Raw genomic sequence first — 20317 nt, 5'->3', positions numbered from 1 at the left:
GTCAGCCTACACACAAAGCAGGGCATACGTTGGATTTAGTAATTACTAAAGGACTAAAAGTTGATATGAAGTAGATCGTTGATATTGGCTTATCAGACCATTTTCTCTTACTAATTCACGAGAAGCATATTGTTGAAAAACACTTCTCTGATTCATCAGCAGCTTCAAAGTTTACAAACATTCTAAGCAACCAGTCCATTTGTAATGCTTACTACAATAGCGAGGATAATGTAAATAGTAAGGTGGAAAATTTTAACACTAAAGTGAGAGCTGCTGCTGACGTAGTCGCACCTGAAAAGACAGTTAAAAAATCTTCTAGCACTGCTACACCAGTGGAAGACTCAAAGAGTGTCTGATCTAAAGAGAACATGCTGGAGAGCTAACCGTAAATGGAGAAAAACTAAACTGATTATCCACTAAGATATTGAAGGCTAAAATAACAGAATACAACAACATAGTCTGTCTTGAGAGGCGGTGTTATTTCTCTAAAATTATGAATAACAATGCTAGTAATCCCAGTCTTCTTCTCTACAATTCATCGTCTGCTAAACCCAGGTCACTCAATGGAATGCCTCCAAAAAGCTTCCAGTGAAACTTGTGAGGCTTTTGCTCTATTTATTAATCACAAAATTAATGATATTAGAAATAATATAGTACATCTCCCCTATACTGATCCTCTTAAATCCTGGTACTCCATTTTAAGTAAATTCAATTCTTTCACCAGGATAGATTTACCTGATTTATATAAAATAATTTCTCAACTGAGACCCTCCATCTGCGCCCTTGACCCAATACCAACAAGTTTTTTCAAAGAAGTTTCTGGTGTGCTAATTAATAATATTCTTGACATTTTAAACTCGTCATTAGATACGGGGGTCTTCCCAGACTGTCTTAAGACTGCTGAAGTCATACCCCTGCTCAAGAAAAATAATCTTGATTCCTCTGCTTTTGAAAATTTTAGACCTATTTCTAATCTGCCTTTCTTAAGCAAAATCCTAGAAAAGGCATTCAATATGCAGCTAAATGACCACCTCAATAAACTTGCTATTCTTGATAAGTTTCAGTTGGGTTTTAGAACAAATCACAGTACAGAAACTGCACTCGTTAAAGTAGTAAATGACTTACGGGTAAATGCAGACAGAGGCCATTTATCTGTTCTCATCCTCTTAGATCTGAGTGCCGTATTTAATACCATTGACCACAATATTCTTAGAAATCGCCTTAGTCAATGGGTGGGCCTCTCTGGCAGTGTCTTAAATTGGTTTGACTCCTACCTGGCAGGTAGAAAATTCTTTGTTAGTTGTGCTAATTATACTTCAAAGACACATGATTTTCTATATGGTGTTCCATAAGGCTCTATCCTGGGTCCACTGCTCTTTTCGATTTACATGCTTCCGTTAGGTCAGATTATTTTGGGGCATAACGTGAGCTACCACAGCTATGCTGATGACACACAACTTTATCAATAGCGCCTGATGACCCCGACTCTCTAGATTCACTGACAAAATGTCTTCCTTGTGTTTCTGAATGGATGAGTAGTAATTTTCTCAAACTAAATAAGGAGAAAACAGAAATTTTAGTGATTGGCAAAAATGAATATAATGAGGGTATTAGAAATAAACTTGATCCATTATGATGAAATGTCAAGACGGAGGTAAATAATGTAGGGGTAACTATTGACTCTGACCTAAATTTTAAATCATATATTAATCAGATTACTAGGACAGCATTTTTTAACTTAAAAAATATAGCAAAAGTGAGACCTCTTATAATATTGCAAGATGTTGAGAAATTAGTTCATGCTTTTGTTTTCAGTCAGCTAGATTACTGTAATGCACTCCTCTCAGGACTACCCAAAAACGACATCAATCGATTGCAGCTAGTGCAGACTGCAGCTGCTAGAATCTTAGAATTTAGAATTGACTTTAAAATAATGATTATGGTTATTTAGAATTGACTTTAAAATACTGCTTATGGTTTACAAAGCCTTAAATAAACTCACTCCATCCTATATTTCTGAATGTCTTTCACCTTACACTCCTAATCGTAACCTTAGATCTTCAAATGAGTGTCTGCTTATAATTCCAAGAGCTAAACTTAGAAGAAGTGGTGAGGCAGCCTTCTACTGTTATGCACCTAAAATCTGGAATAGTTTATCAATAGAAATTCGCCAGGCTAATACAGTGGAACACTTTAAAAAACTGCTAAAAACACATTATTTTAACATGGCTTTCTCATAGCTTAATTTCAGCTTAATCTCGATACTCTGTATATGCATTTAATTATCATTATCATTCATGGTGACTCCGAAATCTGTACTAACCCATACTTTCTCTGCTGTTCTTTTTCCAGTTTTCTGTGGTGGCACCACCAGATCAAAGTACTGTGATGTCCCTACATTGATGGATTAAAGGCCAGAAGTCCACATGACCATCATCATCAAGTTCTTTCATGTGAACTCTGAATACCATGAGGACTGATTGAGGTCATTTATGTTAGGTAGAATGCCTAGAGGGGGCTAGGCAGTCTCGTGGCCTTAGAACCCCTGCAGATTTTATTTTTTTCTCCAGCCGTCTGGAGTTTTTTTTTTTGTTTTTACCATCCTCCCTGGCCATCCTCCCTGGACCTTACTTTTATTCTATGTTAATTAATATTGCCTAATTTTATTTTTTAATATATTTTGTCTTTTTTCTCTTTCTTCCTCCTGTAAAACACTTTGAGCTACATCATTTGTATGAAAATGTGCTATATAAATAAATGCTGTTGTTGTTGTTTGGCCTGACCAAGACCAGAGACAGGATGCTAAGGCAGAATAAATGTGATTTCTTTCTTAAAGTACAAATGTTTTTAATTGGTTTATATTGGTAAATTCATTAACATTATTTTACTTTATTCTATGTTCTTTATCATACTTTTATGGTACATTTAGTTTTTCACTCAATTTCAACATTCATGTTCATTCATATAAAGAGGTTGTTCTGGGGGAAAACCATAAGCATCACTTCTCATTGCACTAACAGGCTCTTTTAGTTTCTGAATTGGTTGCACCAGTTCATAATGACTATTTTGTAGTGTATGTGTATTTGATGGCTATTGTGTGATGTCTGAAGGCAAAGTTTGGTTTAGATGTTTTTAGTGGAGGGTTTGGTTTTGATATGGAAGTTTGTGATGATGAGTGTGCAATAGAATATATGGGCCATGTAATTGATACTTGTAGACTGGACAAGGCACCTTCAAAAGTTAAGACGATTGTTGAAACACTTCCTGGTCAGAATGTAAGCCAGTTATGTTAGTTTCTATTATGAAAAAATAATTCCAACTGTTATGTCAGGACAAGGCTTGGAAGTGAAAAGAAATATGTGCAAAAACTTTTACCCATGCTTTTGTAAAATCTGATGTCCTAACACATTTTTGACCCAACACTGCTATTGCAGCTTACCTGTGATACTTCTCCATATGAAGTTTGTACAGTGATTTCTCACATTATGCCCTCTGGCATGGAGAAACCACTTGCTTTTGCTTCACATGCTAGAATTAAGCTGAGAGCAACTACGTACAAATTGAGAGAAAGTCACTGGGAATTATTTTTTGAATTTGCAAATTTCATCAGTACCTATTTAGAGGAAAGTTTACCCTTCTTCTGATCATTGATCCCTTACTACTATTTCTGGACCTCATACTAATATTCCATTTCTAGCAGCTATTAAAATACAAAGATGGACATTGCTTTTATCAGTACATACCTATGATATTAAATACCACAAGTATGAGTTGCATTCCAATGCAGATGGACTCTCACATCTGCTGATGCATGGCATATTTTATTTTAAGCATGTAAACTAGACACCTATGACCTCAATTCAAGTAAAAAGGTTCACCCAGAATGACCCAATATTAGCTAAAGTAAGGGATATGGTTATTACTGGCAAAAATCCTAGCAAACCACCTGAACTAAAACCCTGTGAGTCACATCCTTGGTGTTCCCCGCCTGGAGTTTGCATGTTTTCCTGGTGGGTTTCCAAGGTGTGCTCCAGTTTCCTTCCAAAGACATGAAGGTTTGGGAATTTTGGTGTATGTGTATGCTTGTGTTCACCTTGCGATGAGCTGATGCCCCATCCAGGAATTGTTTCTGTGTCATGCCCGATGCTTGCTGGAATGGGCGCGTCCCTGTATTGATGGATGTTATCATTAAAGATCCATACTTTTCAGATTATATTGTGGCACGGTGTCTTTGGGATTTAATGGATGTTTCAAGCAATTCACAACACAGCGAAGCCAAACGTTTTCTCACTGTGATGATATCTTGCACTGCCACCTGGTGAAATCTTCCAGATTTACATCAAGTACGTGCACAAGTATAAACAGTACAATGCTTGCGTAGCAGTAGCGTCCACAGGCACACACGTTGCTTCGCATGAAGTATAAACCCTAACGGCTTTAGCTGCTGAACCGGTACAACCCCTTCAGCACATATTCAACCTGATCCTACTACTGGGGATGGTCCACAAACTGTGTAAGACCTCGTGTCTCATCCCAGTTCCCAAGAAAGAGAAATCCAGTGAAATAAGTGATTTCAGGCCTGTGGCCTTAACATCCTTTATCTTGAAGACCCCAGAGCGGCTACTTCTTCATCTCCTCAGACCACAAGTGAATCACGCACTAGACCCTCTGCAGTTTGCCTATCAAAAGAAGGTGGGTGTGGATGATGCCATTCTGTACCTCCTCCACTGGACCCACTTGCATCTGGACAAAGGATGTAGTTCGTTGAGGATCATGTTCTTTACCTTTTACAGCGCTTTCAACACCATCCAGCCCTTCCTACTGAGGGACAAGCTGATTGGAGTGAGCTGGATTAGAGATAATACCACTGGTAGACCTCAGTTTGTCAGACTGGGGAACTGCACATCACAGACTGTTCTCAGTAGCACAGGAGCTCGACAGGGGACTGTTCTTTACTCTTTCCTCTTCATCCTGCACACATTTGACTCTAGTTACAAGTCAGGGCCATGCCACATGCAGAAGTTCTCAGATGACACTGCCATTTTGGGGCGTTTCGGGGTGGACTGGAGGAGGAGTACAGGGGTCTGGTAAATGACTTTATGAGATGGTGTTGGTCAAACCAACTGCTCTTGAACACTTCCAGAACCAAGGAGTTGGTTGTGGACTACTGTAGGTCTAGACCATCATTGAGATCTGTCTCTATTAAAAGGGTTCATGTGAAATGGGTCAAGACCTATAAATGCCTTGGAGTGCAGTGGGGTAACAGGCTATACTGGTCAGAGAACACAACAGGTCTGTTCAGGAAGGAGCAAAGCTGTTTTTTTTTTAGGATGCTGGGCTTCTTTAACATATGTAAGAAATTCCTGATGATGTTCTATCAGTCGGTGGTTGCCAGTGCTCTCTTCTATGCTGTGGTATGATGGGGGTGTAACTTGAAGAAGAGAGATGCTGATTGTAATGACAAGCTGATCAGGTGAGCAGGATATGTGGTTGCCATGGAAATGGACTCTCTGGTGACAGTGGCAGAGAGGCGGACACTATGCAAACTGCTATCTATTATGGACAGTGAACATCACTCACCATATACCACCATAATTAAGCAGAGAAGTTTGTTTAGTGGTAGGCTGCTTTCAAAGAACTGCAATACAGACATCTATCTATCTATCTGAAGGAGATAGGAAGGAGTTATTTTTGGTGGCCAGGGATAGATGTACTAATTGAGAAGAGGGCCAAGGCATTGCAGAAGATTAGAAATGCCCCACAGCTTCATCTGTAGGACTGACCTGAAAAGGTTTGGCAGTGTATTCATGTGGATTTCGCAGGCCCCTTTGAAGAAAAGATGTTAATGATGGTTGTGCATGCTTACAGTAAGTGGATGGATAGTTCTCTTATGCACCTGAAAACTGCTGCTGAAACCATGGAAAAATGTAGTGGAATTATCCTGTTATTATGGAACTCCAGAGCAACGTCTGAGTGGTAATGGTCCTCAATTTGTCTCACAGGAATTTGCCACTTTTCTACAAATCAACTTAGGTCAGCACATTCATTCTGTGTCACACCACTCTTCCAGCTAACAGTTTATCAGAAAAGTTCATAGAGACAATGAAGCATGCTCTGAAACAATGGAAGACGGAGTCTGTCTTCATAAATGTTTCAGCAAGTTGTTACTATATTATTGGACTGCTGACCATGGCACGATTAACCCTTCAACTGCCAACCTAATAATAAAGAAACAACTTTGTATAACGTTTGACTTACTAAAGCCACCAGAAACAAACCAAGTGGTACAACAAATCAACAAAAACAAACTGAACACCGAGACAAGAAAACAAAAGACAGAATGTTTCATCCTGATGATACTGTATTAGCTTAAGGTTTCAAAAACAAATCTAAGCGGGTACCTGCTACAGTAATCAATCAGAGTGGATCTGTTTCTTGCACTGCCTACACAGCTCATGATACATTTTGGCAAAGACATATGAATCAGCTGCTGCAGGGATCATCACCACCAACAGGGCCAATATTTGTGGACTTTATTGAATTGAATTCTGATAGCAGTGAAAATCAGTGTCCTGTTATTGAGGAATCAGTGCCACCTATGGAGGGGTCAGAACTTTCATCATCCCTACCTGTGTATGTGAATGAGTTATATAGAAAATCTTTGCCATCTCTCTCAGCTGTTTTTCTTTCAACAGATGTTTATGATGAACAATCTCCTACAGTGGTGGACCTCACTAATATAGAGTTTGTTACAATGTATACTCTTAAAAATGTAGTTAAAGATGCAATGTTTTGTCTGTTTAACCTTTATCAAGTGAATGTTTTTCAAAACCCATTACACTTATATACTGGTATATTGCATTTTTTTAAACCAAGTAGCACTTAACAATACTGTGCATTGACCAAAAAATATAGTTTTCCTTTTCTGTGCTGTTAACCTAAATAATTTCTTATTAGCAAGGGGTGTAACATGGCCAATCACATACCTTTCAAAGAAATATAGCATGAAGGTACAAATACTGAAACTGTACAATCCAGGTATAATGTAGTGGCATCCTCCTCCTCCTTCTTGCCAACCTCATGCATGTAGAAACTACTTGAACTACAGATATTTTAATGTAACCAATTAGGTAGTTTCAAAAACTGTCTAAAAACGTACTGAAAAATGAGCTATGGTAGCTTAAGGAAAGCAAAGTCATTAAAATATCATCTGAAGTTAAGTGCCCTTAACCAAGGACAGCAAATTAAACAGAGCAGAGAGTATAACCATATTCAATGAGTGAACCTGTTATGTTGCAATAACAGCAACATTTCAACAGATAACAAGGATTCTCATTAACCAAGCTGAGAGTATGAGGGTTTATAAACATAATAATGTTTAAATATTATACAGTATTTTGATATTCAATTTAGTCAGTGACACACAGTGTACTTATTAGGGACTGTACCCATGCTGGCCTCAATTAAATCCATTTGTTCAGTACCATTTCTTCTTCAAATAATAATGTGTGATAGAATATTGTAATAATAAAAGAACATGTGGTAGAATTTTCTTAGTAAGGAAGAACTTTACATGCTCTGAGACCCTTTTTAAAACTAAATATGGAAAATTACCAGTGCATTGAATTATTTGTATTGTGGGCAAAGACAATCATCATGTATTTTCTAAATATACTATATTTGAAACTGCCACAGTTTTACAGATGCTATCAATTACATATAACCGTTACTTTTCAGGAAGAAAATGGCAAATAAACAGACACTACACATGCAGCTAGCGCAGATTTTCTTTCCTTTTAAGTTGATTTCACCAAATCTACAAAATCACGAAGATAATACTAGGTAGGCCTTTCTGCATTAAATTGACTCTCTTGCCAGCTTTTCTTCAGTCATTTTCTTTATGTTCAGACCAACATGAAATTGTGTGAAACTTAAACTGGGTCAGATGTACAGATTATTAGGCAAGTAAACATGATTACCGCTTTCTGGCAGTTAAACCAGGTGCTTCCTTTCCACAGAAACTTACAATGTGAAACATTCATTTCAACTAGAAACCAAACAGAATTATGACATTGTTTACACAAAAAAACCTTAGCCTTTGTATATAAGATCATTTAAGTAAATGAGTTCATCAAGAACATGGAGACACAGCTGGGAACTTGTTAAAGGTAAATTTCACACAAACATTAGGATGTTTTTCTTTACACAGAGAACCATAGACACTTGAAATAAGCTACCAAGTAGCATGGTAGACAGTAAGACTTCAGGGACTTCTAAAACTAGACTGGATGTTATTCTTGAGGGATTAAGTAAATAGGACTGGAGAGCTCTGTTGTGCTGAATGCCCTGTTCTAATCTAAATTGTTTTAATGTTCTAATGTTCTAAAATATTGCATACTCATTGTCAACTGCATTATATGCAAACAACATTATTTAAGGGTCAGACGTTTAATGTACAGTATAGCATTAGAAAAAATCATTAGGGCCTTGACATTATGTACATCCATACCTTGGTAATTCTCAGATTTGTTGTTGAGTGTTATCAATTAGTTCACATTATGGCTATCCTGGCATCCAGGACTTTTGTGCTCTGATAACATTGTAAAATTGTTATAAATGGTAATTTTCATAAAAGCAATTAATACTGTTAGCAACCAAGTGGCATTTAGTCCATTCATTTTGTAATCCATTTATAAAGGTCAGGATGATAGGGAGCTGGAGCCTGTCCTAACATTATTGTAAATAAGGCATTAGTAGCTGACAATATTCGCTTGGCAAATACATATGCTATGACTTCATTGTTGTTTTCATTATGCAATATTAAAAAGAAATACATTTTCAGCCAGTTTTTAATTTTATGTAGTGACTCCCTCCTTTAAAAATGAAATTTATAACAAAGAACTCTACAGAATCAATATTATAGTCATAAGAATAAGTCCATCTATCCATCCATCCATTTTCCAAAAAGCTTATCCAGTTTAGTGCCTTATTCCCAGTACCAAGGCAGGAGCAAAATGGCAAACCCAAACACATACCTACATCTCCAATTCACTCACTTATGCCAGCTAATCTAATGTGGGGATGTCTAGGATTCACGAAGAACACTGGAGTCCTCAAGGGAAAACCCACTCAGCTGGGAAGAAACTTTGCACAGGCATTGTCCAGAAGGTAGTGGTATGAATCTTTGCCAGACTATATTGCCCCATAAAAACAAACATTAATTAAAAAAAATGTATAGTATCCTTATTATTTTATTTTAGTTCTACATTCTTCAATTAAGGAGTTGCAGGGAACCTAATATGGAAAAAGTGAGTAACATTAGATTATTATGAGGATATTGCATGGTCCCTCATTTGTCTTGTTAAGGAGGCATGGAATGTGAACCTGTTCTCCTGGATCCTTAGTACTTTCTACAAATGCACAGTGGAGAGCATATTGACTGACTGTACAACAGTGTGGTATAGTGATAATTCCGTGGCAGACCACAAAGTTCTGCAGCAGGCGTTTAAAACATCAATGTGCATCTCTGGAACCACAACTCCTTCTGTACATGGCATGTTTAATAAAAAATGTATGAAGCAAGCACTTTCCATTATCATAGACTATGCACTACAGCAACATACTCTGTCCCCCTGCCAATCAGAAAACAAATTTGTATTTTTTGGCGCTGTCCTCCAGACTTGTAAATAATTTGTAACTGTAAGACATAATTCACATAGAGTTGCCCTCTTGGCCTGAAGTGTAATTAAAATTCCACTATGAAATGAACCTGCACCATGTATTTGGTTGTATTGACCATTCTGCATCTAATTAACTTGTTTTGTTTGGAACATGTTGCATGTTTATACTGTGTTCTAGTTTGATACCTTTGCATATATTTTAATATATGCTGTTTATTGGCTTGCTCTGTTTATTGATCCCTGCCACATGGGCTATGTTGTTGTACAATGTACTGTATTCTGCTGTCTGCAAGATATACTGACAAGGAACTGAATTATGTAAAATACTTTTGTTTCATTCTCATTACTTAGTAGTCTTGTATTTGCTAGCGAAAAAGCCAGTCCATTATGCTTCTGGATTTGGAAATTTTATTTTTACAGAATCCTATGCAGTTACAAGGAGTACAAATATCAGAACAGATTTTGTGTTGAAAATATAAGTATGGCATTTTTGCATATTGTGGTGTTCAACAAAATAATGATCTGTGAAATAAAGACTGACTGAGTAAAGACTGTTGGTCAGAATGGAGACACATTACTAGAAACAGCCTGAGATGGGTGCTGTTAGGAGATGGTATCCACATTATGTATAGAGGGGACAAGGACTGAAAGTACACAGTAGGCCCAAAGACCTTAAAGATTGGGTGGGTGCCTGCTTTGGAACAAGTAATCTGCATTGACAGCACATATAAGACATGACTATAGCACTACTAAACATTAAGGCTGGAGCTAAGGTATTGATTATTTCTAAAAAAGCACTTGCACAGTATGGCAGTGCAGGAAATAGCAGAAACAGACCAGTTCATTATTTGCCGTACTGTGTATGTAGGTTTCTCCTCCACATCCTGAAAGCATACATATTAGCTTAAATATTAGTTGGACCTACATTCCTTCCAAGGGTGATTCCTGCCTTGTGCTAAGTACTGACAGGATAAGCTCTAGCTCCCTTCAGCTCCTAATTAGGAACATAGCTAGAAAATGGATTAATAGCTGTATGGCTCTAAACTTTTTTGAAAATCAAGCCATCACATTCTGTGAAAAATCACACAGCAGGCACTAATGAAATAAATCTCTTATCTTAATGCTTTAATCTGTGTGTTATTGTATGCTTTTGCATGGTACTTAGTTTGGTTTCAGACATACCTGTATATGTTAAAAATTAACTAATTTTCCTTGTACAACATCAAGACCCCATTCCATAGTTTATTCATGAGGTAGTTCGCTTTTTTCTTTCTGAAATGGGTAAGATTTAAATAGTTTGAACTAAAGTTATACCAGAACCAGATAGTAATATACATTTTCTCACATTTTTCTAATTTAAAGACATGGTATTTACAAGGAGTGGAGGGTGTTCAGTTAATTTATCTCAGCATCGCATCTCTTCTTTGGCAGATGATGTGGTTCCAATGGTTTCATAATGCTGTGACCTTATACGTGCATTGGAGTGGTGTGCAGCTGAAAATGAAGCAGCTGGGATGAGGAATCAGCACCTCCAAGTCCGAGGTCATGGCATTCAGCAGAAAAAGGGTGGAGTGCCCTGTCAGATTAGGGATGAGGTACTGTTTCAGGTATTGTAGTTTAAGACTGTTCCACATGACAAGCAATGACAAGCACATGGCTGGGACCTAAAGTTCCTTTGGTAAAATTTACTGTTACAGTATTTCCTTTTTTATTATTTAGTCCAGAGAAGCATTGAGCATAAACTTTCTTGACCAGCTCTCTATACAGCATACATTATAACAACACATCTTAGTATTTTTAATTGCTGATCTACCCAGAGCTGTTAGGATTTTTAAACATATTAATGTCATTCTTCATAACTTCAAAATTCCTTTCCTCCAAAAATATCAAATATTTATACTTCTATGGAAAAGACCTGAAATTTATGAACATTAAATTATTTTGTTACGTATCTGCTTTTAATGCAATATAATTCCTATTACATACTGTATCTGCACTTAATTTTGTATAACATCTTATGTAATTATTCTGGGCTTTGCACTAATAAACCTAGTTTAGTGACATTTATATCCTTTATAAGAGCTTACGTAAACTAAAAAATTAGAGAGTTCTGGCACTAACCTCTGCAGAGCTCCAAATTTGACTAATACTGCAAAAGTTCTTTGCACTATAATTTTTTGTCTGTGGTTAAAACAATTCTGCAACAATATGTGATAAAGACTGTGTCGATTTAAGTTATTTAGTTTTGTATGTTACATCTAGATTTTTAATAATTAAAATATATGTGTTGCTCACTAGTCTCTAAGGCAGTAAGAGAGTCACCTAGCCTTAATTGTTTATGGTCATAGAGAAGGAGAACTTCCTTGGGCTTTAATCTAGCTGCAAGTCTCAGTGCTTCAAAAAGCCTGTCCTTGAATGTGAACAACTAAAGCACCCATTGTGGATGGGTGCCCAGACTTTGATGGAAACATCTGGCTGATTCTGTGAAACTGATAAGATTCACACTTTAGGGTGGTCCAGATCTGTATATGTTCAGTTGTTGCAGCTGCTTACTGTTGCTGCCACAAAGGAGGGATAATATGATGTACTGCAGTGACTCTAAAAATGCATTGGTTCTTGTGTGAATAACTGTGGCACATGTCTGGCTATTCCTGCCTCTGTTACCCTTCTGGTAACATCACTTTGATAGTTGACATAAATGGTAGTGCTTAATTTCTCCCTGATCCTTGTGAATAATATGACAATCTTCACTACCAAGAATACTTGGCTACTTTTGGAGCCTCTGGTTAGATGAGCTCCAATATCCAAACTATTTCAAGTAAGCCTACAATCTGTTTCAGGGTTTTGCCCAACGGCAACATCAAAATCAGTACTGAAAGACCGCAGAATAATGTACATTTTATGTAAGCTTCAAATGTAGGTTGCTGATTGTATTTTAAACTGTATATGTTCACTTCTTTTACTGAGAGCAAAAACAAAAAAATTCTCTTGTTTTTCTGACATATGGCAATAAAGCAAGTAAATACGTATATCTGTACTGTTCTCAGAATGGCCAGCATCTCATTGTTCCTTATTAGGCTATTTTTCATGGTATGTATGTCAAACCTTGTTTCCTTATAGAATTTCTACTATTAGTGAAAATCTTCCTTCCCCCTTTTAAGTATGTAAAATATCTCCTAACATACACTATATGCCCAAAAGTATGTGGACAGACCCCCTAACTTTTAGGTTTAGGTGTTGCAGCCGCAAACATTGTTAACAAGTACATAAAAGCACATAGCTATGCAATCTTTTAACAAACATTGGTAGTAGAATGGGGTCGTACTGAAGAGCTCACCGACTTTATATGTGGCCCTGTCATAGGATGTCACCTTTGGTACAAGTCAGTATGTGTAATTCCTGCTCTGTTAGATCTGTCCTGGCCAATTTTAAGTGTTTTATTATGAAGTGTCAGTCTGTAGGAAGAGCAACAAATCTGCCACAAAATGGTAGACTATGCAATCTCACAGAACAGGGCTGGGGAGTACTGAAGAGCATAGCACATAAAAATCACCTGTCCTCTGCTGCATCATCCATAACAGGGTTCCCAACTTCCATGAAAGCAACATCAGTAAAAAAACCATTAGTCCAGAGTGTCATGAAATGGGTCTCCATGGCAGGGCAGCTGCACACAGGCTGAAGATGTGTAATGTGAAGTGTCAACTGGAGTGGTGTAAAGCATTGTGCCATTGGTCTCTGGAGTAGTTGAATTGTGTTCTCAAAAGTGATGAATCATGCTTCACTATCTGGCAGACTGATTGGTTTAGCAGATTCTAGGAGAACGATGTCTTCTGGACTGCATAGTGCCTACTGTAAAGTTTGGTGGAGGAGGGATAATAGTCTGAGGCTGGTTTTCATGTTTTGGGCTAGGCCCCTTGGTTCCAGCGAAGGTTACTGCTAATGCTACAGCATACGAGGACATTTTAGTGCCCTGGCTTCAACCTTACTGAACACCTTTGGGATGGATAGGAAAGCCAATTGCAAGCCTAGTCTTCTCAATCCAATATCAGTAAGTGACCTCACAAGTTATCACAGACACACTGCTGTTTATATATAATGGCAATATTGGTACAAAAATTCTGGTTGGGCTTATTGTCTGCAGACAGTCAGAAGAGGCAGAGCAATTGCTAGAGGCCAGCCATTAATGGAGTTGTGTGTATGGGTGTGTATGAGTGAGAATGTGTGCACGAGAGAGAGAGAGAGATGATCAAGCACTTATAGAGCAGACAGGTGCACAAAGGGATGTAGTGAAACATGAAGAAAGAGGACTTAGAGAGGACTTATGGTACTGTATGCGGAAGTCGGGAATAGCAGAAAAATATGTGAGGGTGGTACAGGATATGTATGAGGACAGTGTGACTGTGGTGAGGTATGCAGTTGGAATGACAGCCTGGTTCAAGATGAGGGTGAAATTACATCAAGGATCAGCTCTGTGTCCTCTCCTGTTTGTAATGGTGATGGACAGGTTGACAGATGAGGTCAGATATGTGTGTCCATGGACTATGATGTTTATGGATGACATTGTCATCTGTAGTGAGAGTAGATAGCATATTGAGGTGAACCTGGAGAGGTGGAGGTACACACTGGAGAGAAGGGGAATAAGAGTCAGTAGGAGTAAGGCAGAGTACATGTGTGTAAAAGAGAGTGAAGGTGGTGGAAGTGTGGGGGGGGGGGGGGGGGGGGTTGCAAGGAACAGAGGTTGTGTAGGTAGACCTATTTACAATAAATAAATGGGTTCAACAGTCCAAAGAAATGGAGAGTGCAGCAGAAAGGTGAAGAAGAGAGTGCAGGCTAGGTGGACTTGATGGAGAACAGTGACAGGAGTAATTTTTGATAGAAGAGTAACTGCAAAAGTGAAAGGGAAGATCTATAAAATGGTAGTGAGACCCGCTGTGTTGTATGGTTTGGAGATGGTGGCACTGCTGAAAAAACAAGAAGCAAAGCTGGAAATGGCAGTTTTGAAGATGCTATGATTTTTGCTTGGAGTAATGAGGGCAGACAGCATTAGAAATGAGTATATTAGAGGGACAACACTGGTATGACAGTTTGGAGACCAAATAAGAGAGGCTAGATTGAGATGATTTGGGCATGTGCAGAGAAGAGATGAGGGGGACTTCGGGTGAAGAATGTTGAAGATGGAATCACCAGGCAACAGGAAAAGAGAAAGGCCAAAGAGGAGGTTTATGGATATGGTGAGGGAGGACATGAAGGCAGTCGGTTTGGAGGAAAACAGTCAGGGATAGATGGAGACACATAATCCGCTGTGGCGACCCCTAAATGGGAGCAGCTGAAAGAAGAAGAATCAGTGTGACTCTGTGTCTTTAGACTATGGAAGAAAACCAGGAAAATTTAGGTGAATTTCATTTTATGCAATCAGATTACATTGAAAATTAGCATTGTGGTATGACAGTTAAAGATGCAGTCTTACAGCTCCAGAGTTATGGATTCATATATAGTACCAGCCTGGTCATTATCTGGAGTTTACATGTTCTCACTGTGACTGTGCTACATTTTTCCAGATCTTCATGTTTCATATTCATGCTTTGTTGACAACCCTAAATTTTCCTTTTATGAAAAGGTATGAAGGATTGTGCTTATATGTAATTAATTGGTGACCTGCACAGGGATTGTTGCAGTTTTATAGCAAATGCTGTTGGGATAAGCACCAGCTTTCCTTGACCATGAATAGTACTGGAATAAGCAGGTGAAAAATGAAAGAATATAAAAGATTACTTTAATTATGAGAATTTTATGCACTGTAGAAAGAAATGTAGTCTGGAAAACAGGAATAATAATGCAAGAACATAGTCAGGCAATGTAAATTACTGGAGAAACTGAGTTTAAACAGGGTTCCTGATTTAAGCAACCATGCAAATAGCACTGACTTGATAATTATTATCACCAAACGCAATTAGTTGGTTCAAACCCTATACCTGACCGTGAAACAGTCACTTAACATGGTAGTGCTCCATATTTAGTAATATGAAAATGTGTTTTAGTAAAAGTAACATGTCATTATTATATATTTTTACTGTATTTAGTTTCTCTATTTTTATTTTTCATTTTTTGTCATTTTACTGTTGATTTCTTTTTCTTTTCTCAATCTTTTTCCCCTCATCACATTGATCAATATTTTGAATATTATGAGCATTTTATAATAAACTAGAGATGGTAGGGTGGCTGAACTCACGCAAGGAGAAGCCGTCGGATCATCTGCTGGGTTTCTGCTGCTGGTGAGCTGCGTGTTTTGCTTGTCGTTGTTTTAAGAGCTGGGAGCAAGTTAAAGTGTCTCTCGCGTGACTTCAAATTGTCTTCCGAGAAGATCACGTCTCGTCTCCCTAGTCTCCCTCCCAAAGATTTTTTTTATAATAGAGAGATAGATGTCTTGAGAGGGTACCCAACTGGCAAGAGGATACTGAAGTGAAGACTCCCAGTAGCATTATGTAAGACGGAATCAGGTCCCACAGAGAGCTTCCAGGAAAGAGATAGAAAAAACACACTTGTAACAGAAAAGTCCTGCATATGCTAGTAGAATACAGGGGGCAGTATACTGTTTAAGTGCACTGTGTGCCCTAGAAGTACATTTGTCTTGGCCACCAGCACATGTGTGAGATATAGATAGTCCTGAACAGGACTAGGAATTGGGCAGGGTTGTTTAGTCTTGGGACTAAAAACAGATCTAGTCCCTAAAGGAAATGCCAAAGGATGTGACACAAACTCATCACTACAGGGCACATACCCCCAGAAGGAAATGTAGAGGACTGTGTCTTTTTAACAGGACACATTATGGAGTAACTGCATTTCTGCCTTACACATCACATTACCTATTTGAAAGAATCTTTGGAGCATACCAAAAGTGATTCTGGGTCGTTCTGGAAGTAATCATTTAAGGATGTGTTTCAAACCCACCTTATGTATAGAGTATAACTGAGTGTAGAGTTTGTAAGGCAGTGAGAGAACACTCAACTGTAAAATATGATTATTTTTTAATAGAATTTCCCTGCCACCTTCTTCCAATGACCAGTCTTCCCTCACTATTCTTTCTACATTTACATTTGTATTTATTTGCTTAGCAGATGCTTTTATCCAAACTGTCTTACATCAACAACTCCTACCACATCAACCAGAATGGCCAGTGACAAGTCCATCTCTGACCATCAGTGTGGACTGTCCATAACTGAAGACCAAGTATGAAGACAACTGAGGAAGCTATACACAGGAAAAGCTGTGGGACCAGATGGAGTCAGTAATATAGTTCTTATAGCCTGTGCTTCAAGAGAAAGCAGGTACCTCTTCACCTAATGACTACAGATGAGTGGCACTTACATCTCACATCATGAAGACATTTAAGGGACTGGTCTTGGACTATGTGAGTCCTCTTGTGGTAGACCACAGGGACGTGCGGTCAGGGGAGGCATGAAAAGTTAAAAAAAATTCATAATGATAACATAAAATAAATGTGTCCACCGTTCTGTGCTATAAATTTGTTTCCTGTATGATTCCAATTATCTTGCTAATTGTTATAGTCAAAATCGTTGAATTGGCGCATTTCCTGTTTAAATACAGGGGAGAAATGCGAGGTGCAGCAGCGACGACCCTCACCTCACCTTGGACTGCGCCGTCCCTCACACACAGTGTTGATGCCTGCAATTGCCGCGTGCCTGTTGCTGTCTCTCTGTATGTCGCCAATATAATGTTTGCAGACTCGTTTATTATACACCCTGACTTTCCACAGCCTGGCTAATATCTTTAATGAATGTGTGTGACATATTTAGATTTGCTGATCGGACATAAAACCGCAGTGAAAAGGCACAAGGTGAGGCAGACAGTACCATGCCGCCCTGAAGGAGGCGCATGTGAGCTCAAGAGGTGTTCATTGCTGCTGTTCTTCTATGCAGAGGTGCCAATAAGTTAGCGTTATCAGAAAGTCAAGTGCACTGCAGCGGTCCATTTATTTTTATTTTTTGTTCCGACTGCCAAAATGGAAGATTAAGATTTTTAAAACTAAAGGAAAATAAGGAGGACTTCTACAAGAAAGTGACCGAGATTTTCATGGAGAAGGATAGGCGCGTGGACTTCTTTTACGAATAAAGGTAAGACAATAAATGGTTTTCAGTTTTATAAAAAATGGGATCAGACTAAGAAAAAAAATCCAGTATTTAAAAACTAAATTTTGACCATAAATTAAATATTCTTTTGTTTTTCTTGTTATCCTTTTGTTGAAAGTCTGTATTAAAATTAATTAAAGCATCAGAATTAAAAACTTTTAAAAACAACTAAATATTTCAATTAAGGTCAAAATTGAAATCTGTTTTTTCGTACACCACTCAATACTTTCATTTGTATTGAATGAGTTTGAATTGTGGAATTCCAATGGCAAATTTAGAACACATGGAGGGTGCAGAGCAAATGTGCTCTCTCTCGCTGCTATAAATGTAACATTCTTTCTTAGCCAAATATGTACCTTACCTATGTGTGTGTAAAGATTGCTGATGAGATATATGAAACATAACCAGTAGTCAATGTGCATGCTGCCAATTGAATAGTGAATAAGCTACTCTTTTGGGTTCATATATTTGTAAATCTGACTCTGAAGGAGTCAGTGCCTCACCAGCCATGAACCTCAATGCACGTCACTGGCAGACCACCTGGACCCACTTCAGTTTGTCTATTGAACAAAGATTAGAGTGGAGGAAGCAATCATCTGTCTGCTCCACAAGGTTTAATCTTACCTGGACAAAGTTGGTAGCACTGTGAAAAATGTGTTTTTTGATTTCTCCAGCACCTTCAGTACCATTCAGCCATCACTGTTAAGGGGCAAACACAAGAGATATACAAGTGGATGAATGGATAATCTGTTGGGCAGGCCTCAATTTGTTTCTGATATGGATATGAGCTACACTGGAGCACCACAAGGAACAATTCTGTCTCTTTTTCTCTTCACTCTGTACACCTATAAATATAACATCAGGTCATGTCACGTGCAGACATTCTCAGATGATTCTGCACTTATGGGGTGTATTGATAAAGGGCCTGAGATATAAGTATAGGAGTCATGTGGAGAAGTTTGTTTATTGGTGCAAAAAGAATTTACTGCATCAACATCAGCAAAACCAAGGACCTAGTTATTGACTTTTGCTGCACCAAAGAGCCTCTATGTCCAGTCACTTCAATAAGTGGTCAACTCCTGTAAGTACTTGGGGGTTCACATTAATGACAGGTTGGACTGGTCTTAGAACACAAGAGGAACTATATAAGAAAGGATAGAGCAGACTCTTCTTCCTTAGAAGACTGTGTTCCTTTAATGTGGGAAGTGATATCCTTCACCGCTTTTTTTAACTCTGTGATGGCCAGTGTGATTTACCACGCTGTGATGTGCTGGGCTGGTAACATCACATCTGGAGTGTCGACCGAATCAACAAGCTAATTGAAAATGCAAGCTCAGTTATTGCATACACTCTGGTAGAAGTACTAGCAAAGGAGAGTTCATAATAGCACTCAGTTTTGTTTTAATTCTCTCCTTTGCCTTTAAGAATATTATTTAAATATATTTTATTTATAAATCTGTTAAAATTCAATTGCAGGCATAGCGACATTTACAAAAAATATTAGTATTTATTTTGTATATGCCTTTATGCCGACTCTATGTGAAATAAAGCTTTGCTGATTTGTTACCTTATTAGTACACTTGATTAAAACAATCCAACACATAACGAAATGAACCCCATATAACCTAACTGTGACCAAAAAGGACTGATGCAGAATCGGCTCTTGATAGCAGACCACTCGTTACAGATTATGGTGGCCTCGAGTACATAATACTCTTAACAGCATGCTGTCTAGTAAACAAATATCGTGTCGTCACTTCCGGTTTGTTCGTGGCATCGTTGATTGAGCCTTCATGGGAGGGCGCCACGTAGGCAAAGGCTACTACGTATATGGTGAAAGAGAGAAAAAAAAATAAAGTTGTTTTTTTACGTTGAAAGGTCGCTTCTTTATCGGACCTGGTGCCCTATACGTACTCAGTGACGGATGTGTTAGCATTGTACGCAACGACGCGCTTGGCTGTGCTTTCTTAAGACGTTGCCAGTGGTTTTAAAGGCACGAGAAAAGTCAGGAAAACAAGCGGTAAGTTTGGGTTACGGCGCATCCTTTTGTCGTCAAATTATTAAATCTAGTTAGTGTTCTCGTAAGTGATAATTGTTTGTATTCCTTCGAGTGACAGTAAAGCAGCGTTTCTCCGTTACTGTCCATTTTCGCTTCTTAACGCGATTAATCCGTTTGCCTTTCTCGTGTGTTTTGAAATTGTATTATATTTCAGGCTAACATGCGAAATCGAGTTGGTAGCCCATATTATTTGACGTTTCAGATTGCCGTGTCTCGGACAAATATAATTGTCCTGCTAGGTTGTGGTTTGCGTGCTTAGCAAGATGAAGATTTCTGAAAATACTAGGTTTTCGTATCTCTATAGTAAATGCTCTATAGTCTTCTGGCAGACTCGATTAACAGGATTTGGAGCACGACTGAGTGTTTTGGGTGCAGAACGGTTTGATGCCTCTTTGCATCGTCGTCACAACATTTTTCTTAACAGCAGCGTT

At 38.2% G+C, this 20317-nt stretch overlaps 2 protein-coding genes across 2 annotated transcripts in view; one reads left to right on the top strand and one right to left on the bottom strand.

Moving 5' to 3' along the window:
- Positions 1 to 20317, bottom strand: part of LOC114662582 (NADH-cytochrome b5 reductase 3-like) — a 1047486-nt gene that overhangs the window by 685445 nt on the left and 341724 nt on the right. The window lies entirely within an intron of this gene.
- tmem263 (transmembrane protein 263) overlaps positions 19598 to 20317 on the top strand; it is an 84216-nt gene continuing 83496 nt past the window's right edge. The window contains exon 1 of the mRNA XM_028816041.2: positions 19598 to 19847. The gene's annotated coding sequence lies outside the window, so the exon portion shown is untranslated. The remainder of the gene's footprint in view (positions 19848 to 20317) is intronic.

Source organism: Erpetoichthys calabaricus, chromosome 1 (genome assembly GCF_900747795.2).
Source record: "Erpetoichthys calabaricus chromosome 1, fErpCal1.3, whole genome shotgun sequence".
Taxonomy (NCBI): domain Eukaryota; kingdom Metazoa; phylum Chordata; class Cladistia; order Polypteriformes; family Polypteridae; genus Erpetoichthys; species Erpetoichthys calabaricus.
The sequence above is the reverse complement of the archived record's forward strand: the minus strand, read 5'-3'. Positions and strand labels throughout refer to the sequence as shown.